General features: G+C 42.8%; 1 non-coding gene across 1 annotated transcript; it reads left to right on the top strand.

Annotated features, from left to right (window-relative positions):
* Positions 1-665: 665 nt before the first annotated feature.
* On the top strand, positions 666-827 carry LOC138581542 (U1 spliceosomal RNA). Its single transcript, XR_011304614.1, has one exon. It is a non-coding gene; the product is annotated as a U1 spliceosomal RNA (small nuclear RNA).
* Positions 828-19,401: the final 18,574 nt, after the last annotated feature.

Here is a 19,401-nt window from a genome sequence, read left to right as displayed (position 1 = left end):
GGATTAGGATGCAATGCCCTGCTCCCAAAGGCTTTGGTCATGGTGGGTGGCCCTCTTTCGGGAAGGTGTGAAGGGCTTAGGGCGCAATGCCCTGCTCCCAAAGGCCTTGGCCTTGGTCATGGTGGGTGACCCTCGTTCTCGCCAGTTTTGCTCTGTGCCCACACACATTGATTTCTGCTCCTCTTTCCACATGCAGGCACTCATGACGACACTGACTTTGCCAGAAAAGGAACAAGACTGCAAGCAAGTGCAGCAACACAGGGTCCTGCTGGCCTCTGACCTTGGGCAAAAGGGTGTAGAGGAGGAGAAGAAGGAGAAGGAGAAGAAGAAGAGAAGAAGAAGAAGAAGAAGAAGAAGAAGAAGAAGAAGAAGAAGAAGAAGAAGAAGAAGAAGAAGAAGAAGAAGAAGAAGAAGAAAAAGAAGAAGAAGAAGAAGAAGAAGAAGAAGAAGGGGGGAAAAGAGAAGAAAGAAAATAGTTCAATACCAGCATCAGAAGGCCCTCCTTCCCTCCCATTTTTGGCTCATCCGATGGGTGGGCAGCTGCCAGCACCAGATGCAAATTGCGCTGGAAACAGAGCATTGTGGGAAAGCCCTTCCATACGATGCCACCCAGTGTCTCGAGTGCCACACACGAGGGGCAAGCTGTGCTGTTGCTGAACAAACGCATACTTACCTGCCAGGGGAGACACCATGATCACTAAGGTGGTTCTCCCAGGGTAAGGCTCATCAATTGCACACCGGATGTGCTGACCCCTGCGATGCCCCCAAATGCAGGATACTCGACTGCATTATTTCTGGTAGTGCGCAGGCAGCATCATCCATGCCTTGTACAAGACAATGCTGGCCTAAATTGGGAACAGCCGCAATAGACATGTTGCTACAGAGGCATATTTTGGGCACAACCAGCATGACAATTTGATACATCAGTCACAGTGCTGTCTTACACTTTTGGACACATTGATCATTTCAATGTGTTGTGTTGTAAAATGTTCTTGTCTGCTGTTGGTGACATGGAATGTTCATGTTCCCCTTTAGAACTGATTGCAAGCACATGGCTTTTCGTCACTTTTTCTGCTGTAAAATACACCATTTTAACCCCATATTTCAAAAACAATTCTTGGGGTGATCCCCAAAACCCTCACTAGATCCTTATAGTTCCCTCACTAGGCTCGGTCGCCGCCACTATTTCAGTAAAATATGAACACATACACACTGAAACAAATCAAAAGCAACTAACCTTTGATCACCGCCCCTGAAACCAAAAGCTATATTTGGGACTGCATGGTTATCACTGCCTGTGATGCTATTGTGTCAAAGGTCACACAATATTGCTTTTAAATATACTGCTTTGGGTGAGGTTGTTGTCTTTTGGTTCGCCAGCCCACTGGGTGACAAAAAGTTAATGCTTCGGCCCCAGATTCAAAAAGGTTGGACAAGCCGGATCTATAACATCACATGATTTTATCTCCACAATATTTTGCTTCTTTGACAGTAGCATTGTAGAGTTAATCTTGTTACACTCTGCAAGTGTGCACATCAAAGCAACACAATAAATGTTTCTTTCCTTAAGAGTCAACATAACATCAGACAGACTGCAATCTACATGAAACATGTTAGAAATCAATCTTCCCTTTAAGACTGCTTTCACATTTTCCTCAAGAGCACCTATACAAATCCTATTAACCATTTCTGCATACTCCAAGTCTCCAGATTGCCTAATATTAATGATAAGTTCCTGGAATTCAAAACAATTCCAAAGGATAAAATGACCAATACATCCTATACTTTTTTGAGCATCGTTAGATTGCAGCATTATAAAAATTGGTTGACCTTTCACAGGAGTTAATTGTAACAAGTCTCAAGAAAAAAAGTACATATTTACCTCCAAACAAAATGTGTAGTCAGTGTTGAAAACCTCTTGCATTCACAAGTGAATGAAAGCTTGCATCAAGTTAGACGCCATCATTACTTCATCTGCAATCAAGGAATTTAATTTTCTAAGAACTTTTCCTACTTCGTCTGCTGCACTTGATACAAGTTTCCGATATTCTAGTTTGTTCTCATGCTCCACTGGTAACATTAATAGGCGATGTAAAGTAACGGTGCCTACATAAAATGCTGCTCAACCGGTTTTGGATCATTAATGAAAAATTGTTGCATTATTGAAAAATATTTTTCCAGTTACATAAAAAAAACACAGGATTGTAATGCACACAAGAGCATTCACACTTGTCATGCAGTAAACCATGTAAGAGCCTACCGTTCATTTTATTATAAACTTCTTTTTGCTCTATATTAAATTTACTAACAATTTCATAACAATTCAAATCTGTAACTTTTCTTTGTTGCATTGCAATTTCTACTTCCTCCATCGTAAGCTTAACATCCGTTTGATTAATTGGCTCAGAACATTTTGACTTCCTGCTGCAGAATCTTGACTGCCCTCAGGAGTCTCTTTTGCCAATTCAGCTGTCAAAAGTTCTTCGTAACCTATTTCTTTCTCCAGTAAATCCAAATACTGCTTATATTATGGATAGGTAATTAAGAATTTTGTAGCAAAATAATTATTTTTCAAAAGTTTCAAAACTTCCAAGTAAATCACTCTCTGCACACCATGGGAACAACAACCAAAATACATAAATAAAATAATTATTTTTTCTCTGCACTCTGGCAAGACAGTTTCATGTGATTAATGAGACTTTCCTTTGCATGTCTCACTAGACAATCAATACATCCATGTACTTTAAACCATCCTCTGTCATTGTTTGCTTCAAAAGTTCGACATGAGTAGCGTTGGGCTACTTCATGTAAACAAAGATCCTACAACAATTCAGATCGATTTGGATAATATGTATCAATAAAGTTGGTTTTCAAAACCTCCGTATTGTCAGGTGCTGATTCAGCTAACTGCTCAATTTCAGTCAAAGGATTCAATACCCGATTTTCAAATAGTAGCTGTTCCAAGACTTAACAAAACTACATTAATACTACATTGATACAGAGACAAACTAGTTAACGGATCTGCAGCATCATAGCTAGCACACTCTCTATTTGAAAGCATAAGAGTTTCTGACTGAGGCTTTTATCTGATTATAAATCTACCCATATTTCAGCTGTATTGCTCTTTTCTGTTCTTGTCATGTATGCTGTAACGAGCAACAACTGTTGAATTATCAGCAATAAACTGTACATCAGTATTTGCATTCTATAGGTGAGTAATGACAGGATTGTAATCATTAATAATTTAGCATTCCATATCTTTTTTTTAAATTATAGGTATTTCTCTGTGATTTACCAGTAACATGGTGTCAAACGGTGTCAAACGGATGACATTAAACTATTCACCCGAGCAACTGTTGCCACAAGCCTTGGAAAACCAAACCTGCACTGACCGTAGTAGTTGTCTTTACGTTTGTATTTTCTGTGACAGTAATTTCCACTTTAATGCTTTTGAAACCTTTCCACCTTGTTCTGTAGATCAGCATTCACGTGCTGAGCTACAATAGAACAAGTGTCATCTGATTACATGAAAACCATCACGCAGCCATTACTTTCTTACCAAACTGAGGAGCATATTTAATCCACAACAGCATATGTATATGTGGAGCCCCACGTGTCTGGTGTTCTTTCCTCCAAAAGTAATGTTCTACGGGACCTAGTGGACCATTTACTTTATTACATTTAAAGTGTAACATGGCTAAACAACTGTGATACACTTACAGGGTCCATAAAACACAATTATCCTGGTGACATGTGTTCTATGTTGTCTTTATCTGCATTTGTTTCCCATATCCACTTTGCAGGCTCATCCCAACCATACTCAGTGCAATTTAAAGTTACAAACCAGGTTGGCAATCCCAAGTTTCTGATCATGCATCTAACCTCAGAATGTCTCCTATACCAATATTCTTTAGTTCTTCTCATTGTAGCAAGAATATTCATAAGTTTGCCCTCTGAATCATTATGCATCTCACATGCAGAAAGATTTTGAAATCTAGTACCAGTCTGAAGTGTGTGAGCAACAGCATATCATAATGTTGAAAATTCACTTTCCTACAATAAGTGAAAAATATATTCAACATTGATGGTGAATTGTGATCTTCTGTATAGATTCTTGTACAATGATGTTCTGAAGTAGAGATTCACACCTTTTGATCATCCATACCCCCTGCAGTACCAGTTGGAAAAAGCATATGAAAACACAAAGCTTCTATTGTCTTTTACCAGATACTAATTTGGTGCACCTTTCGTTGCTTTCATTTGATACAATTCTAAACTGTTGCCAAATGCTTCACATGAGTGTAGAGGATGAATAGTATAATGTTAATACAAACTATTCCCTTCTGCAACAGATAGATTTTGAAACTGACCTTCATTGCTCTTGTTTGTTGACTCAACATTAAGCATAGACAAGTCAGGTACAGTCAGACTGGCTCTGTATACATCATTTTGCTCCAATGAAAACGCCAATGCATTTTTCACTTTACCAATATCGATAAGCTGTTGCCAAATTCTCTTATCGTTAGTGGCAACACCATTTCCTAAACAAACAAAGAATCTGCAATGTCACAGTTCACTCCTAGAGAATTAACATGTTCTTCCAAATTCAGGGGTAAATACACAACTTTGGCTCTCACACCTTGCACTAATGACTTCTTAGGCAGATTTGACATCTTTGTTTGCAGTCTGACAATAACCTGAAAAGGATGAACAGTTTGCAATGCAATCACTTCAAACATTTTCAATTTCTGAAGCAAAAGAGGGATATAAGGCACTACCATATGGTTTAAGCCACTTCTTGGCGGAACATGTGTTTCATTATGAAATCCAACACAGTGTCTACAAACAAAGTGTCTCACTTGTGTCAAATCGTACTTCTACAAACAAAAACAGATAAAGTTATTTCCAAACATCTTCTACGGTGTGTTTAATTTTGTTCTCAACCTACACTAGTTGCACTTGAGAATTATAAAAAAGGATGTTGACAAGATACACAAACAATGCCAGGTCTTTTAGTAGAAGAAAACTCATACATTGCAATACTTCTTTTATACTGTTGAAAAATCTGATCTTTTGAAAGCATAGGATCATCACTTCCACTACCTGTAAGTGTTTCATCTACGTACACATGCTCTTTTAAATGCATCATATTTATCATTTGCATTGTAGAAACTAAACTTTCTACAGTTCCAGTCAAAAGTATTTAATTTAAAACTGCAAGAGACATACTTGTGTTTTGCACTCATACAAATTAACTAGAAGGTATCTCATTTTAGTATGATGTGCAGCCAGCATCCGTATATGATGAAACTGACTCTTACATCTACTTTTATCAAGACAAGCTATTGAGTGACCCAAATGTCCTATTTCTTTCATGAACTTCACAGTCATCTATTCTTTGTAGCATTTTGATCTGTCGTTGAACATTATCATTTTTGTGCAAAATTGTAAACTTCTCTTAAAATCTTTACAAGAAAATGTATCAATATTGCACAAAACATTGCAAGTCCATGCCCCACAATCATTTTTTCGTTTCATTTTTGACTGACCTACAGTTTCCATTTCCATATTATTACACTGTATGATTTCTTCTCAGACTTCATATTTACATCCGCTCTCACAAATAGCTAGTGGAACATTATTTCCTTGAATGTAACTCTCCTCATTTAAAAATCTTTCAGTATGAGAAGTGTGTTTTCATACTCCACCAAAGATGTCACTAAAGTTGTCACCTGTAAGCACATGAACTGTTTATATATTTGTATAGAAAGGTGTGTTCACCTTAAGCAATTTCTTAACTTTAATGCGAAAATGTAAACATATCTTTTCATATCAAAAGCTTTCTTAACGATTATTTCTACTTTTTTCTTTCGCAAAAAAACATTTTACCACATATCTAGATTTTGGTTTCACGCTTCTCCAATGATTGATAAAAACTCAAAGTGATACATTTTCCTATATATATACTTATTCCCCTGTTTCAAATTCATAGCAGATTCGCTACCTTTTTTCTAAAAATCTTTCTTTTTTTACTAGCTAGTAACACATTTGATATTTTTTACTTTCAACAAAAACATTATCGGTTCTAGTAAAACTGTGTGAAGGCATAGCTCTTATTTCCACTTCAACATTTTTAAAACTATCCTTATCACTAGAAATGGTTGCACTATCTGCAAGATTTATATCTACAGATTTAAAAACACTACTTTAAAAAAATGATACTGTTTAACTCTACTTCCCAGCAGACAATCCTTTCTTGTAGCTCATTTTTGTTGTATTCTTGATGTAATCTTACAAAAAAAAGCTGTTTAAAAAAAATGGAAATTATTAAGTTCATGCATTGTGTTTCTTTATATTTCCAATATAAAATATAAGTTTCATGCCCAGGCTAACAGTTTGAGATGGACTTTAACAGCCCGCCAACCCAGGATGTTTAAGGCAAGACAGTCTCTCAAAGCAGCAGAATTGGAATTTTCCTGGGTGCAGCAATTTTTTTTTCTCCTCACAAGATATATACTAAAGTGAGTACACCTCGCACCAGAAAAAAAGATACCATCACAATTTAAATTAAAAAGACACTTGTTCCTTTTTCAGATGACAGCAAACATACACAAACGGTTGCAGAATGACATTAAATAAAAAAGGAACATTTAAAATAAAATGACTACTACTACTCAACAAAACATATCAGCATGTCCACCCTGCCTCCACTACCCATACCCAATATCACCACAGTTTGAATGGCTAAGAACCCTAATAGCACCATAAAACACCTCGCAAACCTCTACTTAACTGCTAAACGACAATTCCAAGTACACAGCATTACGAATATTAGTGTTCATATAACTAGGCCCTACCACACCCTTGCTTTTCCAGGCACCAATTTAATTACTCCTCAACAAAAAGCATGCACAACTATGTCTCCTGATTCCACCCATTTCAGCATAATAACACAATTGTCTAAAGAACTATCCTGCCTTTCCCTACAAACTAATAACTACTACTGCTAATCAACAAAAAGATATCAGCATGTATGTCCTGCCTTCACTCTCCATCCCCACTCTACTGAAGTTTCAATGGCCATATGCACTAACCAGCCCCAGAACACCTTCTTAACAAACCTCATCAATAATACTTTTTACCCCAATCTACAATGCACCTCCATTAATTTGACATTGTATACACCACTTTACCTATTTCTTACATACCATAATAATTTGACTTCCACACCACACCCATAAAAAAAGAGTGTGAAACACTTGTGTATAGGTGTGTTATAAATACCATATCATATCATATCATATCATATCATATGACATCTGGAAACCCAATACATGCCATAACAGAGAAAACAAGATTTGGAAAAAAAAACATGATGTAGATAACCTCACACAACATATGCAGAAAAATAAGCCATTTGGTCTATCTCCAATGCCAAATATAGCTCATGAAACCACCAAAATAATCTCCACCACTAAGGATGTGGGCATGACTGCCACATGCTCTGAAAGGTAGCACAGGTGCATCCACTTGACCGGCTGTGGACAAGAGAAGCCTACCTGCACCCCAGAGAAGACTCAGAGTACCATACAACCTGGTGGAACCCTCCTGCTGTATCTTGTGCAGCTGCCCCTACCGATTAAAGACATAATAACATTCATGCAACAGATGGCCATGCAAGCACGGAGGAGAACATGATGGCCACATATACCCATGGTCACACTGTCCCCACAGGGACAGAGTAAAAAGTCAGGAAACCATATTAGCTGCACCAGCTCACCATATATACACACTGCCATGTCACACCATTTGAAGTTGGTAGCTACATGCCATTGCTTTAAACAGACTCATGCCAATACCATGTTGGCATGGTTCATGACCTGATACAGACAACATTTCCACACATACTGACAAAGGTGGTAATGACTCCCCCACATCATGCAACAGCACACATGGCTACCCAAAATCCCAGGGGCAACAGATGATATAAAAAGATGATTTTACATCATCGACCAGCTCCCAAACACCAATGGTTTCCTGAACGGCACACATGTGAGATGTGGAATGTATGTCAACCATGCGAAGGAAGCATGTCTTCCAGAACTATAAACAATAGCAAATCCTAAATGTACAGATTGCATGTGAGGCAAACATGACTGGCACACCATTTCACCAGGATCCCTAGGTCCACACAGGACTACATTGTACTGTGAAAAAAATCCCTGGATGTATTCATGGACACATACATGGGACAACTGGCACGTCTCCTTGGTAAGTGAAACATAGAGAGTGACAAGGGAGTGACTCAAAGGTTCAAGTGTGAGTGTCTGCTTAAGGAGAAGGGCTCACATGGCACTGCCTGTGACAGTGGGGGTGATGGGACAAGTCTGATTGGAGGTGTACAGTTATCATATGACCCACAATTATCAAATATATTCCCAAGAACATCACAAATGATATGATATCGAAAGTCATGTATAACGCACCTCTACATAAGTATTTCTAGGTGCAACAAGACAAGGGAGGGAAGACAGAGGGAAGACAAGACAAATGATCTTACTAGGCCTTGTTTCATTCAGATCATACAAGTGCAAGCATGAAAAGTGTAAACAGAAAAGGAGGGAAGAAGTGCAATGGAAAGGGGAGGAGTAGAGAGGGAACAAATGCTCTGAGTAAGTGCAGCCAGTGCAGAGCGGCTCTGGATAGTGCAATAAGACTACTGACTGCTTATCCTATTTCAACTACTCTCATATTATTTACAGAAATTATGTTACCTGTTCATGAAGAGAGGTGAAAACAAAGCACTCAGTGCTTTATTCAAAGATGATGGCGATAAAATGTCTGCAGAAAATCAATCCGGTAAACACTAGTACCATATGTGGTAAAGAGAGTTGTACTGGATGATTAGAACTTTGCATCCACACATGCAGTAACAGTAATTGCTGGATGTAAAAACACAACACATTTGAATTTGAGAAAACCAGGAATGTATCATTGCTTCCAGTAATGCTTGTACCAGAAGCAGAAACACCACCTGTGCTGAAGTAGACACCTCAGAGGGCAGCCACCACAGGAGTTCAATCCGTCAATGATAAAAGTCAGGGAAAGGTATTGACTTTTCAGGATGGTCTGCTTAGATGCATCTGATTAGCTAGTGTACGTTAAACAAGAACTCTTTAAGGTGACATTCATGGTTAAAGTCTCTATGCCCATCGTACGCACCTATGTTCCACATTGACAAATATAGGTATAACAATGTTTTTATTTGCACAACATATTAGGCCCTACCACACTCTTGGTTTTCCCAGTACCCATTTAATTACTCCTCCTTGGCAATCCTCAACAAAAAGCATGCACAATTAACTACAACGCCTGACTCCACCAATTTCAGCATTATAACACAATAGCCTAATGCACTATCCTGCCTTTCCCCTACAAACTAACAACTACTACTGTTAATCAATAAAAAAAACCAGCATGTATGTCCTCCCTTCACTGCCCATCCCCACTCTACCAACGTTTCAATGGCCATATGCCATAACCAGCCCCAGAAAACTTTCAGCATAAATAATATTGTTTCCTCCAACTCACTATCCAACCATTTTACATACCACATTACCCACTTCTTACATATCATAATAATTTGACGTCCACGCCACATCCAGAAAAAAGGGTATAATATGTCGAAACCTGATACATGCCATAACAGAGAAAACAGGATTTGGAAAAAACAGAATGTAGATAACCTGACACAACAGATGCTGGAAAATGTGCCATTTGGCGTACCTGCAATGTAAAATATAGCACATTAAACCACCAAAATAACCTCTATCACTAAAGATGTGGGCATGACTGCCAAATGCTCTAAAAGGAAACAGCGGTGCAAACGGCTATTAACTTTGCCAACATCTTACATATCTGTGCTTGGTACCATACATATTTCAGTGACAAACCTAAATGAAAAGTAAGCTAATCTTATACACCACACTACCCATTAAGCATACACATAATACAAGCAATTTATACATAAACCATTCATGACAAAGATATCCAGAGAAACAAAGCTGAAAAATAATGCACTAGTACTGAGTTACTCCACCCATCTCTAATTTCCACACCTAACAATCCTCTGCTTAAGGACTGTAGGTCTACTCCTGATAGACAACATTCAGTCTAATGCTATTCACATAAATGTGCTCTGCCACAACATCCATCCTCCTAACACCAATTGAATCAGTCCTTCTTAGTCATTCTCATACAATAACATGTAAAGTCAAATGCTTCACCTATTTCTATCTCGTCAACTATCATTGGGGCAATAGCCAGACCCACTATCCTACATTTCACCTACAAACTAATCACTGCTACTAATCAACAAAACATATCAAAATGTTTGTCCCCCATTCACTGCCCATCCCCACTGCACTAACCCCCAATGGCCATGTGACCTAAGCAGACCCATCCATGTTAGCAAACCTCATCCATACTACTGTGTCCCCCAAACCACTATGCACCCCCAATCATTTTACATCTCTCTATATGTCAGTACATTGCATAACAACATATTGCATTACATAGCATGGACCCCAAATATATTCCTGTCCTTCTAAAGCACACTATTTTCAAGCAAATTGGAAAAATACCAAATATGATTGTTCATTATTGCTTCTAAATTACTATCAAAAATTACATGACAGTCAAAATCCTGCAGTATAAAAAATGTCCCATATACTATGAAACCCCTACCCGCTTAGCCACTGTAACTTCACCTTCTTCACTTCGTAATTTCACACTTCCACAATTCTAACACAGTAGACAATCACCAATATAGGGTCACAAAAACAGCTTAATATCCAACTATAAAGAACACACACACATTGCCACCAGAGATATCAAGGGTAGACTTATACTGCTTGGTTCAAACTAGGATTTCTTATGCACCCTCATTCATATCACATCGTCCAATATCACTGAGAAACAACCTTTATTTGCAAATGTATTTTCTGTCAAATATAAGCATATCATAGCATGTTATACCGCTTCATCACTCTGCTAAAAGCACTGAAGTAAAATATAGAAAACCCTACTTTGCAAACAATATTTATAAACTTGACAAAATGAGACACCTAAACACACTCCAGTTATCTTACCAGTACAATAATTCAAACTGTACATAACATTTGTAAAAATACACTATTAGTCACCTTCAGCTACTCCAAATAACGAAAAGATCTTCACCAGACCCAAACACAGAACATGTGCACACTCTGAGTTCTCGAATCATATTGTCAAAAGTTACAAATATGACTTTCATAGCTTTCAAAATTCAATACCACAAAAAGAGGACTGTAGAAATCAAACATGTAAAATGACAAACTCATTTCTATTACAAGGTATATCAATCAATAAACCCCAGCACAATCCTTCAAAGAATACTTTATACAATATTTACACACAACATTAAAAAAAGTGTACCTGAGGCTATAACACAGCTGCCAGGTCACAAGGTTTCATTGGCTGCTACCTTAACCCGACTGTTTAAAAAAAAAGCCATCAAAGGTAATTTCCTTTTCCAATATACTTAAAAAGTTCCTGGGTGGCTCTTAAAAGAGCCGTTGGGTTCTTTTACCAACATATCACCAACATGTTCTATCAGAGAAATACTCTTCAACTCTATGATGATTGAAAACATTTTGAAAAATGTGTCCAAAGAGAAAAGAAAAAACTGTGCTCCCTGTCAAAAATATTTCTCCACAATCGCAGCATAATCTCTCATTTCAAACACTCCATTTAAAATAATATAAAACCAAAAAACCTTATAAACAAATGCTTTGAGAACTCATCACTTATGTCATCAACGTCCCTATTAACCCCATTCTCAAAACATTGTCCACAATCTTCTGAACAAAGATATTCCCCTCCTTCTGAAATTGGCTCCATGTTTCAAATATCAAATGAAACAATAAATATACCCCACAAAAAAAGTGTACTTCACCTTCAAAGAATAATAATGTACTATGTACAAAAACTCCTAATATAATAAAAATATGTTATCTATAATTGTATTTTGCCATATATAAACATCACTCAAAATACATACATTCCCTCAAAGGCTTAATACAATTCAAAAGCATCTGAGGTACTTGAAATCCTATTGGCAACCACCCTCCAAACAAACAATGAAAAAACAATCACAAAGCAAACACAGACATTCCACATTCTCTCCTCATTGATCTTCCTCCATTCCAAATTCTAACTCTGAACTGACAAGAAGTGTTTCTCCAAACCACTACAACAATAGAACAATTCATGGAATGGCTGGAGGAGAATTACCCTACAGAGTAAAAGATTAGAAAAGGAGATGCTCAAAAAATCCTCCAGAAGAAAATACACGACAATCAAGATTTGGTAAGTACATTCTATATATTCATGTAAAATGAGACTAACAATAACATTTAAAGGAACAAATATCAGTCACCAAACACATATAATGTATCTACCTATTATAAAACTATCAAATGTGTATACAACCAACACATATGTTTTGAAAGTGTATTATATCTTCAGTAGGGCTGGGGACCACTCTATCTGTAACTCTTTCTGAGCAAATATTCCCCTTCTAGACATCTGTGTTCCTCTGGCAATAACTCCTTGTGTGTAAAGCGGTTTGCTAAACAGAGAGCAAGTGGTTGTTTGCTTTCCTCAGCGGTCTCCCTTCTATGGAATAGCCTTCGCCTCCCTCTTTGCCTTCTGAAGGACCTTCTCAAGTTTTGAAAAAGTCCAAAGACCTTAGTCTTCTCCTCTTCCTTCACTCCCTCCCCCCTTCTAATTGCACAGTAGCTTGACTGAAGTGCAGGGGCCTCATGCATCCTCGGGGGCCTGACCTCCAACTTTTTCTTAGCTGCTGTCCATACTCTGCAATTGCCTCGGCTCACCCTCCCCTTGGAGGTTGCACTTACCCTCTATTCATAGCACTGCACCCTCTGTTCACCATGAACACCACACCACCTATCCCATAGCACTCTTCCCTCTGCACTTGCATGTTCTGAACACTCACAAGGCATAGTAGGTTTGTATTCCCCTCCCCACTATCTTCTTTGGTTTATTTAATTATCTTAATTATTCATTATTGTTTTAATTATACTTCCTTTCATCCCCTATCCACGTCCTGTTGCCCTGTGGGTGCTTTGAAACAGTAGTTGCTTTCTGTTTAAGTGCCTAACAAGTGACCAATAAATTAAAACATTTTAAAAAATAGTTTAAAAATATTTCAAATATTTTCAAACAGATGACAAAGTGATTTGCCTTTAGAAGATTCAAAAAGGATGCACCAAAACAAGGTCCCACAAATCTGATTATGGATTCCTTGATACAATTAAAAGAACTAATGATGAATATTCAAAAAGACATGCAATCAATTAAAAAGAACGTTGAACATGTAAAACTAATCATGGAGAGTAAACATCCAGGAAATGTGGCTACAGAACAAGATAGATCATGTGTTCTAACTAAAACTGAAAGAAAACCCTCAACCACATCCTCTGCCAAATAAACCTGTTTTCAACACACTGTGGGCCTCATTACGAGTCCAGCGGTTAGCGCCAGACTCATATTACCATTCCGCCTCCGTGATTGACGCAAATCACTGGGGTATTACAACCCCTGTGACCCGGTAATTCCAGACGTCGAATTCTGTTAATCCCCATTCCCATAGGACTCCATGGGAATGGGGAAGTGGAAACACCGGCACCATGCTGTAATGGTGCCAGTGTTTCCATGTCCGTCTGCAGGCAGGTGGTGTTAAACCCGCCAGGTCAGACCTGGCAGGAGTGACACCTCCCACCTGCAGGACTCTTAATCAGCCGGTCTGGAAATAACGGTGGTGGCGGATTTACCACCACCATTCTTTCTGGACCGGCAGGGTCATAACGAGGCCCTGTGTTTGAATATTTATTTACTATTTTCAAGTATGTACACTTAAATGTTAATGTTAATGTTAATGTTAAAGGATGTTTGTACCATGCACTATCACCACTGGAGTGGTCCCCTGGTGCTCTGGCGGCTTTGAAAGAGGGAGAGGGGGTGAGTTAGTGGGAATAAGCTGGAAAGGTGCAAGAGAGCAGTGATGTGCTGTTGGCAGCCTCAGCCCGGTGGGTCCGTTGGCTGGGCTTGGGTTGTTTTACGGTCGGTAGTCGTTGTGTGCTGTTCTGCAAGTCTATGTGTGGTTTGTTTTGTTGTTGCAGTGTAGTGATGTTTGTGCGGATTGCTGCATTTTAGGGTTGTGGTTGTATTTGGTTAGAGTTTGAGAGGTATATGCAGAGGGATGAAATTGTTAGTGGATTGGTTAGTTGACATTGCTGTCCTTACAATTATGTCTAGGTGTGATGCTTGCTATATCATTCACTATTCCATCAAAGTGTGGCGCTTGCTAATTTTCAATATTCTGTCTAGATGTGAGGCAGGCTAGTGATCACGATTCCATTCAAGTGTTGCACTTGTCATCATTCACAGTTTCATTTTAGTGTGGCGCATGCTAACATTCACATTTCTATCTAGATGCGACGCAGGCTAACGTTACAAATTCCATCTAAGTTTAGCACATGCTAACATTCACATTTCTATCTAGATGTGATGCAGGCTAAGGTTAAGAATTCCATCTCAGTGTGGCACATGCTAACATTCACATTTCTATCTAGATGCGACGAAGGCTAAAGTTAAGCATTCCATCCAAGTGTGGCACATGCTAACATTCACATTTCTATCTAGATGCGATGCAGGCTAAGGTTAAGAATTCCATCCAAATGTGGCGCATGCTAACATTCACAATCCTGTCTAGACGCGACGCAGGTTATTCTTGACCGTTCTCTATAGGTGTGACACTAGTTAACATTGGCTGGTATGTTAGTGCATAATGTAATGCAACATTTACTGTCCAGCCAAGAGTGGATTTAGGCTGATGGTCACAAATCTCCCTAAGTATGCATGTTGTAATTCTATGGCAGTCTACTTTATGGAGGTGTAAGGTAGAGCGGCAAGGGCTTTCTGGAGTAGAGCTATTGCTCTACACCCCATCCATGCCACACTTACAGTTGTGTTGGTGTCTGTTGGCTGCTGGCTTCCTTTGCTTCCCCTGTGGACACCTGCAGACACATCTTGGAGCCGCCAATGTAGGAGCCACCCTTAGCAACAGGGCCTGCCGGGCAGAGGGCTGCACCGGGGTGGTCAGTAATGAATAGTGATCCAACCTATCAGGGACTGGGGGAAGGCTGCATAAATGCAATAAATGCATTATTATTGATTAAAAAGTATTTGTATTTCAAATGTTACACTGTTTGCAAACACTACACTCAATACATATTTAAAACATGTTCCACATTTACAGGGTAATTCATAGAATTTCGCAGAAAAGTGTCGCAAGCGGCTGGCGCAGAGTGTCCGCGTGCGATTGACTGCGCCAGGCACGTGCGCTAAAACCGATTTCCGCGCACAGCGTATTCATGGATTTTAGGCTCCCAAACCAGCCGTGGCGCAGAGTATCGCAGCGACCCTGCAGCAGCGCCAGTAACGCCCCCAAGAACGCCCTCGCGCAAGGAAAAGCCATCAAAATCGCTAAATCATCGCAAAGGGCTGCGCTAACCCTGGACCAGTTTACAGGGCTGCCAAACAAGGAACGCAAAGCGGGTAACGTGCATATCAGGGGTACGCGTGAAGTTATACACGCGATTAGCCAGGGTACGTGTATTACAGGGGTACGCGGGAAGATTAACACGCGATTGGCCAGGGTACGTGTATTACAGGGGTACGCGGGAAGTGTAACACGCGATTAGCCAGGGTACGTGTATTACAGGGGTACGCGGGAAGTTAAACACGCGATTGGCCAGGGTACGTGTATTACAGGGGTATGCGGGAAGTTTAACACGCGATTAGCCAGGGTACGTGTATTACAGGGGTACGCGGGAAGTTTAACACGCGATTGGCCAGGGTACGTGTATTACAGGGGTATGCGGGAAGTTTAACATGCAATTAGCCAGGGTACGTGTATTACAGGGGTACGCGGGAAGTTTAACACGCGATTAGCCAGGGTACGTGTATTACAGGGGTACGCGGGAAGTTTAACACGCGATTGGCCAGGGTACGTGTATTACAGGGGTATGCGGGAAGTTTTACATGCGATCAGCCAGGGTATGTGTATTACAGGGGTACGCGGGAAGTTTAACACGAGATTGGCCAGGGTACGTGTATTACAGGGGTAGGCGGGAAGTTTCACACGCGATTAGCCAGGGCACGTGTATCACAGGGGTACGCGGGAATTATCACATGCGATTTGGCTGTGTACGTGTATTACAGGGGTACACGGGAAGTTTTACACGCGATTCGGCTGGGTACGTGTATTACAGGGATGCGATTTGGCCGGGTACGTGTATTACAGGGGTGCGCAGGAATTATCACACGCGATTTGGCTGGGTACGTGTATTACAGGGGTGCGTGGGAATCATCACACGCGATTTGGCTGGGTACGTGTATTACAGGGGTGCGTGGGAAGTCACACGCGATTAGGCTGGGTGGGTCCTCACAGGTGTTCCCTGTACACCCTCCACGGCCCCTGCAGGCAGCCTACAAAACAGGGGACTACCCTGCACACCTGCTCATGTCCCCCTGCACCCCCACCCCCCAGCAGTGCAGGGGCAGCCTCCACCAGGCCCCCACTCATGTCTCCCACCACCCCCACCCTCCCGCCACCAGGGGCAGCCTCCACCAGGCCCCCACCCATGTCTCCCACCACCCCCACCCTCCCGCCACCAGGGGCAGCCTCCACCAGGCCCCCACCCATGTCTCCCACCACCCCCACCCCCCCGCCACCAGGGGCACCCTCCACCAGGCCCCCACCCATGTCTCCCACCACCCCCAACCCCCAGCAGTGCACGGGCAGCCTCCACCAGGCCCCCACCCATGTCTCCCACCACCCCCACCCCCCCGCCACCAGGGGCAGCCTCCACCAGGCCCCCACCCATGTCTCCCACCACCCCCACCCCCCCACCACCAGGGGCACCCTCCACCAGGCCCCCACTCATGTCTCCCACCACCCCCACCAGTGCAGGGGCAGCCTCCACCAGGCCCCCACCCATGTCTCCCACCACCCCCACCCCCCCGCCACCAGGGGCACCCTCCACCAGGCCCCCACCCATGTCTCCCACCACCCCCACCCTCCCGCCACCAGGGGCAGCCTCCACCAGGCCCCCACCCATGTCTCCCACCACCCCCACCCCCCCCCGCCACCAGGGGCACCCTCCACCAGGCCCCCACTCATGTCTCCCACCACCCCCACCAGTGCAGGGGCACCCTCCACCAGGCCCCCACCCATGTCTCCCAACACCCCCACCCACCAGCACTGTGGGGCACGTGGCCAGCAGGCAGTCAGGCAGCAGCAGATGGCAGGTGGGAGCGTGCTCAGGGCTCTGGGGGGCAGTAATTTGGCCTCCTGGCCAGGAGCGTGGTCTCTCGTGTGTGAACGCGTGGACAGCCTGATAGGGAGTGAAATCCCACACGTCAGCAAAGGCCCTTAGCGCGTAAACCCGTCAACAGCATATGCGCGCCTATAGTCACCTGCACGTGCAGGAAATTGTTGCGTGACACGTCCCAGTGTCAAAGCGTGTGATTGGTGAAAATGGATCTACACGTAGAAGTGACAAAGCGTGTGATTGGTGAAAATGGATCTACACGCAGGAGTGACAAAGCGTGTGATTGGTGAACGTACACGCCGCATAAGTGACGCTGTACGTGTGGGCCTGTATATAAGGTACATGTAGAACACCATTTCCCTGTACATGCTTTTCGTGGAGAGCGAGTGGGTGAATTCTGTACTTCTTGTCGTTTCACACGCGATTTACTTCACGGCGTTTCCAGTTCGTATTCCCTGTTACCTCTGACAGCTTTTTCTCTTTTTTCTCTTTTACTGGTTTACCTGGGCCTGTTCCCTCAAACAGTGTCCCCTTCTACTGTTGTCCTGTCTTCTCAGACAGCGTACACATCTTCTTTTGGCGGGGGTTTAGCCAGCCAAACGCGCTCATTTTTCACGCTCTTTTACCTGGCAGACGGTGAGTCACGCACGTATCCAACTTCTGTGCTTGCCCCGTGTGTAGCCTACCCCTTCAGAGGTCATTCTAGGCTGCGTGTGACACGCATACGTTCATTCTTGTGTTACTGGGTGCCACAGCGTAGTGCAGGTTTTTCTTTCTGCACACGTGGTCTAGGAGGGGTTGCGTGCACGTCATCTCCCTTTTTTGGGCCTCCTGTGCGTTGCGTGACCCGTCATCCTTCCCCAGGGGTTACAATCAGCCGTGCTAGAGCACTAGGGTACAATTACCATCTGGTACCCAACCCCTTTGACCCCCAATTGCCCAGGACAATTGTCTACAGCCACTCCCATACGCACATTAATATCAGTGCCATGGCTGGGAGGCGAGGATTCCGTAAGGGTGGCAAAGGTGGAAGAGCCACAAGTGGTGGCCGTGGTGGATCCGGTAGGGGACGTGGTCGTAACTTGCAGGGTGAGCCTGTCCCCCCATGTGTGGAGGACCAGTCAAGGGAACCCATCATCCCCCCCCTCCCCCCCTCCCCCCCTCCCGTTGAGGCTGAAGTGGCTGACACCATCCATGCTCAGCCCTTGTTGGACCAGCCCATTGTGGCACCAGACCTGGCTGACTCCATGGCTGACTTCCAGGTCAGCAGGGCTACGACACGTGCGCTGGTGCATGTTGATGCCATCATGCCACGTGGATCTGGGGCAGCAAGGTCATCTGCTGCACCAAGGAGGCAGGGCGGAGAGGCTGCAGGGGCAGCTGCGGCTCCATCCACCCCAGCCCTCACACACCCAGCCAGGACAGTGTCGGTCCTAGTCCATGCTGCTGACATTCCCCCTGACACCATCACACTAGAGCCAATGCCTGCACCAACTCCCATGCTGAGTGTGCAATCCCACACTCCTGATACAGAGTCCACCAGGGCTCCTGCCCCTAGTGTCCAGAGCGGCGCAGGACACTCAGGATCACCACCACCTTCCAAGCGGAAGAGGAAGAGTGCTCGTCCGGCACAGGCTGATGCCCCAGACACGGCTACACAGTCCGGCCCGTCCAGGAAGCCCAGCTTCACGGATGACGAACTGAATGCACTTGTCGAGTATGTGTCCGGACATGACAACGAGATGGTCATTGTTGCAGGATCCAAGACCACACCTGCACAACGCCAGGCACACTGGCAGACCGTTGCGGACATCGTAAGTGCCCTTGGAATCGTGAGGCGCACAGCCAATGATTGCTATAAGCGCTGGAATGACCTAAAGCGCAGGGCAAAGAGTAAGCTGGCCTCAAGTCATGCCGCAACTCTAGTGACTGGAGGTGGGTC

The sequence above is a fragment of the Ambystoma mexicanum genome, chromosome 3p, assembly GCF_040938575.1.
Source record: "Ambystoma mexicanum isolate Mex_15411 chromosome 3p, UKY_AmexF1_1, whole genome shotgun sequence".
In the NCBI taxonomy this organism is placed as follows: domain Eukaryota; kingdom Metazoa; phylum Chordata; class Amphibia; order Caudata; family Ambystomatidae; genus Ambystoma; species Ambystoma mexicanum.
Note: the sequence above shows the minus strand (reverse complement) of the source record. Positions and strands in the feature narration are given on the sequence as shown.